Raw genomic sequence first — 7899 nt, forward strand, 5'->3', positions numbered from 1 at the left:
GCTCAATCGCAAGAAGCCCCACCTTCTGAATGAAAGAGCCAATCGCTAATCGGTAAAATCAGCGCATCACTGCAGAAGTCCCGGTTGCTATAGAAACAGTCAGCATTCAGAGAAGTGCACTTAGGACTTCCCGGTTTTATTTGAAGCAGCGCTACAAAGGCCGATCAGGTCGATCGGTGTCGTGAGAACTATATATGGAGCAGACGGCTCCTGATGCTTTCGAATCACTCTTAAGGTACTTTGATGTCAAACACCGATTGATCCAGATATTTAGCATGCCTCGCTCAGATTTTGTCTTTGATAATTCACACTGCATGATTGTCACGCATGAACGAGCAACTCTTTTCTATTTTAATAGTTATTTTAAATTGTAAAATTATTTATATCATATATATATATATATATATATATATAATATAATATTATCTCACATGATCCTTCAGAAATAATTCAGATTTTCTGCTCAGGAAACATTTATTGTTATCGATATTAAAAACGGCTGTGTTGCTAATATTTTGGTCGAAACACTGATGCATGTTTTTTTTTTGTTTTGTTTTTTTAAGTTAAAAAGAACAGCATTTATTTGAAATAGATTTTGTTAGCATTATAAATGCCTTCACTGTCATTTTTGATTCATCCTAGCTGAATAAAATGTTTTTAATTGTATTCAAAGCTATCAGTTTTAAACACAAGGTGTGAGTGTCCTCAGATACATATAAATCTTAAATCCTTTAACAGCTGTTTGAAGCAGGATTGACAGAAGCATTGGGATCTCATTGCAGCTTTATCATTAAATGATGGGAGAAACTGTCAGCAAATGACCTTTTTAATTTAAAAAGGCAAATTTATTTAGAAACGAAATCCAGATGGGCCTGATAATCATTTGCAGTCTTTGTATGAATATAATTATCATCAAAGCTCAACCAGTAAGAGTGTGTGTGCTGCCACGATGGTTCCAACCAGTCTTTAAATATTGTCCAATATATATAATAAAAATAATTAGGTAAATGTGTCAAATAACTGATGGTGTTAAATGTGGTGTTAAAATGAAACTAATTCATTGTAAATACAATTACACATTCTGTGAACCTCAAAGGACTTTTGCGTGTTTCTAAAGTCGCCAGTGTTGTTAAATGCAACCCAAATTCATAAGTTGACTTTTGAGTGGTAACACGCCTGATGTAAACAGACAAGTCTTTGTTTTTGGTTCCCCCGAACTGTCAATCTCGTTGCCAAGTTTAGTCTGAATCCCCTCACCCCTCGTTTGCCTCTGCAAAAGAGACAGAGGTGTTAAATGATCGATGTAGGAAGTAGTGCAAAGGCCTTCTGCAAACAGATCTCTGAGCTAAGCTTTTGGATATTTCAGTGGTAGATCTGATAGACGGGCTCAGCTGTGATCGCGACTCCTTGGAACGAGAGGTCGGGATTAGTCAGACTTCGTAAGGAGTTATAAAGCCAGCCGGCCAATCATCACCCACTCCTCAAGGATATCGCGAAGACAGATGCCTTTTCTGAGACACGACACCCTGTCAGAGCTGTGAAACATGTACAGCTGATTGAAAATTGCCTTCCTGTCACACTTTAAGAAGTCACTGCATTTAGATGTTCCTGGGTTATATGCGTGAGATGATTTTTATTGGGAGCGACGAAGAGTCGGGATCCCTCAGGGCGACCTGGGGTTAGGCATCTTGCTCAAGGGCACAGCTAAGGTAGGGCATCTCGGGAACTTTGCGAAACTTTTGCGTCAGCGCCTTAGTTTGATTGACTATGACATCCGAGGTCTTTCCGCATGACAAAAATAGCGGAAAATCCGAGTGAAAATATGCAAAGAAAAGACAATCGCCGTGAATGATCACGCTGCTGTTCGACACGCATCAAAGCGAAACGCCTTCAGACATTATGTCTCCGTTTCGGCCCGTTTAAGATATGCAGCTCATTAAAACTACAATAGGCTCATCTTATAGCATTACTGTCAAGCTATATTTTCATCAACCGTAAAGAAGAAAAGTAAGAGCTGTCAGGATGTGTTGAACATGTGTGACTGTTTCTTTAGATTACGCAGTCGTGTTTGACGCAGGAGCTTTTTCCCGAGGGAGTGCCAGAGTAGCCATCTGCAAACACAGTGAGGAGAAAGACATTAAAGGAGTCATGCGCCAAAAAATTTGAAATATGTCATTATTTACTCACCCTCATGTCGTTCCAAACCTGTAAGCTGTTGTTTATATTGTGCAAATCTCAGAATTTTTCAATTTTCCATACAACAACACTTTTACAGAGTGTTCAAGGTCAGTTTGTGTGCTCTCTCTCTCTGGGAATTGAAGCCACAACATTCCTCTCTAAATTTTAGTTTCCATTTTGCCTATTTGAAATTTTGCCACATTTTGTTATGATATACACAGAGCCAGTGATGTCAGGTTTTTTTTTACTCATTCATGAATTGGTTCAAAAATTGATTCGGTGGTTTGTTTATGATCCTGATCAAACTCACTTAACTGTGATTTTCTAATGAGCTTGCTCAGGTGTGTTTGATTAGGGTTGGAATTTGAGGAAATCCCTGGTTTACGTCATCACGTAACTCCGATATCCCGCTGCAGTATATTCAAATTCAGACTAAGTAATTTGTAGGCACATAATGAAATTATTAAAATTTTTATATTACATTTTATTAATAAGGGTGTTTACTGTAAAATACTCTTTTGTTTTTCAGTTAGTTGCAGCCCTGATTCAGCACATAAAAAAAGAAAGAATTTAAACAAAATTAGCATTACACTAAACCTGTTTTGTTTGTTTCTTTGCTTGTTTTTCAGTTAGTTGTTACATAATAATAATAATAACTTAAACGTAATTAGAATTACATTAAACCTGTGTGTTTGTTTTGTTTTAGTTTGTTGAAATCTTGATTCTGCTCATAAAAATAATAATAATAATAATAATAATAATCTGAATCTAAAGATTGGTACATTTTTCCAATTGATTCATGAAACCTTTATTTTTATGATGGATAGATCAGAGGTAAACCATCCCTGTGAGATGATGATAGTAGCCTACGGATCCAAATACATTGTTATGAAGTAAACTGAGATACTTACAAAAAACTTTATTTTCTCTTGCTGTGCTAGGATAATTGACTTTACTCCTTTTAGGGCAAAGAATTGCTTGCCATAGATTATCAGGCGATTCCATGTTCATCTCGCTGTCCTGCGCAGGAGCTGCTAAAAGCAGGCCGTGAACTCCTGGGAGGTGACATCCCCGGGTGCTCCGCACAGCTCGATGGTGTGTTGTCATTGTGTCAGAAAAATTACAGATGTGTCGGAGATGGGTGACTCACAGTTCAGTGTTGCAAAAAGTCTTTTACAGCAGTTGACATACCTTGGATGTTTTAAAATGGAGGAATATTGGACGGAGAGAAAGATAGAGATGCTAGAGCTATTTATATGCACCCTGTCGAGGTCTTCTCTTCCTTCTCTGTCTTTAAAGGTCAGGCTCATTAAAGATGCACTCCATGTATCGGATCTGCAGTGCCAAAGTATTGCAACCACTCAAAAGAGCGTTTATTGATATAGTACAGAGTGTGATGGAAGAAATACTCTGTATTACCGTCCTTGCTCATTCACACCAATGATTTGCATGGTATGAGTTTGACGCCTTGGATTATGTCTGTTTGAAAACATTATTTTACTAATGGAATGAACTGGGATAATCCTTTTCCACTGATTCACTGTCATCCCGGCCGATTTTCTACAGCATATAATCTATTTAACAGGATTTAATGACCCTCAAAATGAGGTTCATTGACCATTTCTTGGGAAATGCAGGGAATAGATAGTAGTAATCCTTAATAGTCTTAACAAAATCAATTATGAATAGTGTAACGAACCAATTTGGTCAGCAACCCTTTCTTTTGGTTCTTTTGAATCTGCAGACTGCTGAATCTACACTCTAAAAAGGCTGGGTTAAAAAATAACGCAACCTTAACCCAGCCGCTGGGTAACTATGGGACAGAACACTCGCTGGGTTGTTTTGACCCAAGTGCTGGGTTTAACCATTTGACCCAGAATGCTGGGTTGTTTATTTAGTCCGGTTAACTGTGTTGCTGGGTTAAACATTACCCACACATTGGGTTATTTGCTGTCTCATTGCCTTGCTACCTTTATATTTACCAATAATAATAAATAATCACAAAGGAATGTAAAATTATTATTTTTTCTGTAATACAAATACACAACACAAAAAATGCAACTGTAAATGTCAATTTAATGAGTTTTCACATTTCATTTTAAAACAATTTTTGAATGGGTGCTACTGTTACACATTACACCCAACCCGTTCAGACACAAATAAAACAACGGTTTTTGTAGATCAGTTTTTTTAAAACACAAAACATTGTAAACTAGGTACTATAGATTCCTATTCTTTGTCAACATTGCAGCATCATAACACTATGAAATTGATCATTGCCACACGAGAATCAATCCAAACATTGTGCCATTAAAACTAAGCCAAACAAAGAGACCTACAACAGACAATATATGTGACAAAAAATTTAAACGTTACAAGTGGCCAGAAAAAAAACTGTTGCCCTCAAATACTTCACACATGAAGACTCATGTCCATCAATATGATATACTGCATGCTGGAGAAATTCCCTGGAAGGAAGATGTTAGTGTAGCTAACATCAGGCACAAAAAAATGACTTGAAAAAGATAAACAGCCTCAAGCAACAAGTCTGTTTCAATGGAATGGACCGAAACAATGGCGAAGGTGTGCAGGAATGCATCACCATGTTGGTCCCCACCTTTTAATTACACGACACTTAGTCTTGCAACATAACTTACATTTTTACAAGTTGTAACATTTACATTTATGCATTTAGCAGACGCTTTTATCCAAAGCGACTTACATTGCATTAAAGTTTTTACATTTTATCAACTCTTGCTTTCCCTGGGAATCGAACCCATGATCTTGGCGTTGCTAGCGCCATGCTCTACTAGTTGAGCTACAGGAAAGCTTTAAGTTGACTTAAATAAATAACGTTTAAGTGTATTTTATGGAAATCAGCCAAACCATCAGGGTTTTCCTGTGAACTGGGTCTGGTAAAGGTTGCTCAAACTAAATATTTATTGTGTTACTGATTGAGGTTTCTTTTTGCTTACTGGCACTTCTTGGTTGTCTACCTAAATTTCATCCAACCAACATGGCATAAATTATGGGGTATTTAAAGCCCCCAATACATATACATATACCGTTATATATATATATATATATATATATATATATATACACACTGTAAAAAAAATCCCGTAAAATTTACGGTAAAAAAACGGCAGCTGTGGTTGCTGGAATTCTACCGGAAAAATACGGTAACAACATTTTTGGTTTTACGGTTTTAACTCAAATTTACAGTAAAATACCGTAATTTCATTAACTGATTTAATGTTAATATACCAACCTATTAAAGTACTGAAATCTGTCTTGTACCTTTGAAATACACAGGGAATTCCAGGAACGTCACTTTAGGGTTTTTCCCTGTAAATTTTACAGGAACTTACCGTTAACCATTTAACAGTTTTTTTACTGTTGCATTTTCACAGTTTCTTACCGTTAAAATTCCAGTCATTTTTTTACAGTGTATATACAGTACTGTGCACAAGTTTTAGGCCACTAGTATTTTAGCCAGCTAAAATAATTAAAAAAAAGGTTTTAAGTCAGTTATTTCGATCTTTTGCTGTAATGTGTCTGTAGGAAATATCAGTTTACATTTCTAAACATTCATTTTGCCATTAATTCAACCTGGTCTCATAAAAATACGTACCTCTGCGCACTTTTTGTGCGACACCGTTTTACGTACCTTGCTGCACGTTTCGCCGCAGTTTCAAATAGAAATGTCCACTGAGTGGTGCTAAAACACAGGTTCTATATGTGAACCCTGGCACGTTTTTATTACGTAGATATTGGTACGTATTGCTGTTTATTTATTACGTTGCTTCAGATATGTATTGTCGCGGTTCAGAATTCAAATATCTGGAGTGTCGCTAAAGGTTAATGATCTATCGTGTTGGATATATGCCCTACACCAAATCCAGCCCTAAACCTACCCGACAGTGTTAACAAATGCAAAACTGATATAAAAATGTATCAGCTGATGCAACTGTGCCATTTGAACTTCCTTTTACGCAGATTTTAACTGCTTTGTCGAACCGTAGTTACACGGGATTCGAACCGGTGCTTCTCATCTCCTAAGTCCGTCTCCGTACTCCGTGAGCTACCGAACAAATTTACAATCTATGAAAACCCATAGATATGAAGCTGGATGTATGCGATGCTAACGTTCAAAAGCATCAGTTTTTTTAAATCTCCCAGCATATTAATATTGTTTTGAAGTCATAGCATGATATTCTTCAAGTAATTGTGCGAAAATTACGCTTTATTAATCGCAACTCTGTAAATTTGTGTGAAAGTGTTCATTTATTTTGGAAACTGCAGTGATATGTACTTATTGGTACGTAATTCATGTCACGCTAAAAAGTGCACCCAGGTACGTAAATGCCATGAGACCAGGTAGCATTAATTGTAATAATCCAGTGAGATTTTTGTTTGCACAAAGAGTCTGAAAACAGCCAGTGCTCCACACAGAGAACTGATCTGATCATCATCCAGTATGTCTGAAATGACATGAAGAAACAGAACAAACTGAGACAGACTAAATCTAGAAGAACTGTGGCAACGTCTCCAAAATGCTTCAAGAAACCTCCCTGTAAAGCTTCCTGAAAAACTATGCACAAGTGCACCAAGGGCAAAAGCTGCTTTAAATGCAAAGGATGCTCACACCAAATGTTCAAGCATCCTCATTTTACAGCATTTTTTCACAAGTGTCTAAAACTTTTAACAGTACTGTAGCTTTGCAGGTAGGTTTCTTGAAGCATCAGATAAGACTGGATGATGATCAGATCAGATCTGTGTGGCACACTGGCTGTTGTCAGACATTCACTGGATTATTACAATTAATGGCAAAATGAATGTTTGGAAATGTCACTTCATAGTATTTAATAAAATATTACGAAATGAAAGCTACACATAGATTTAGTAAGATTGAGTCTCTGGGTTAAATTATTACTTTAATGCACTCACAAATGTAATATCATATTATCCTAAAAAAAAAATGTATATATTTATTTATTTATATGTATATGTTTTATTTATTATTAGTAGTTGTAGTAGTAGTAGTGGTGGTGGTAGTAGTACTGGAAAACAAGTCAAAAATAATAAATTCATTCACTCATTCATTCATTCTTGTTTATTTATTTATTTAAATAAATTTTAAAAATACTTAACAATACTAAAATTAATTAAAATAATAACAATATTAATATATATATATATATATATATATATATACACACACACACACACACTCTCTAAAAAATGCTGGATTAAATACAACCCAGTGCTGGATAAATGTTGGACAGAACACATGCTGGGTTGTTTTCAACCAAGTGTTGGGTTAAATGTCTAACCCAATCGCTGGGTTCGTCCATATTTTACCCAGCGCTGGGTTGTAATTAACCCAGTATTTTTTTAGAGTATATGTACAGTGGGGAAAAAAAATTATTTGATCCCCTGCTGATTTTGTATGTTTGCCCACTGAGAAAGAAATGATCAGTCTATAATTTTAATGGTAGGTTTATTTGAACAGTGAGAGACAGAATAACAACAAAAAAATCCAGAAAAGCACATTTCAAAAAAGATATAAATTGATTTGCATTTTAATGAGTCAAATAAGTATTTGATCCCCTATCAATCAGCAAGATTTCTGGCTCCCAGGTGTCTTTTATACAGGTAACAAACTGAGATTAGAAGCACTCCCTTTAAGAGAGTGCTCCTAATCTCAGTGTGTTACCT

General features: G+C 36.0%; 1 non-coding gene across 1 annotated transcript; it reads right to left on the minus strand.

The window, feature by feature from the left end:
• Positions 1 to 4933: 4933 nt before the first annotated feature.
• trnaa-agc (transfer RNA alanine (anticodon AGC)) lies at positions 4934 to 5008 on the minus strand. Its single transcript has one exon. It is a non-coding gene; the product is annotated as a tRNA-Ala (tRNA).
• Positions 5009 to 7899: the final 2891 nt, after the last annotated feature.

The sequence above is a fragment of the Onychostoma macrolepis genome, chromosome 22 (genome assembly GCF_012432095.1).
Source record: "Onychostoma macrolepis isolate SWU-2019 chromosome 22, ASM1243209v1, whole genome shotgun sequence".
Taxonomy (NCBI): domain Eukaryota; kingdom Metazoa; phylum Chordata; class Actinopteri; order Cypriniformes; family Cyprinidae; genus Onychostoma; species Onychostoma macrolepis.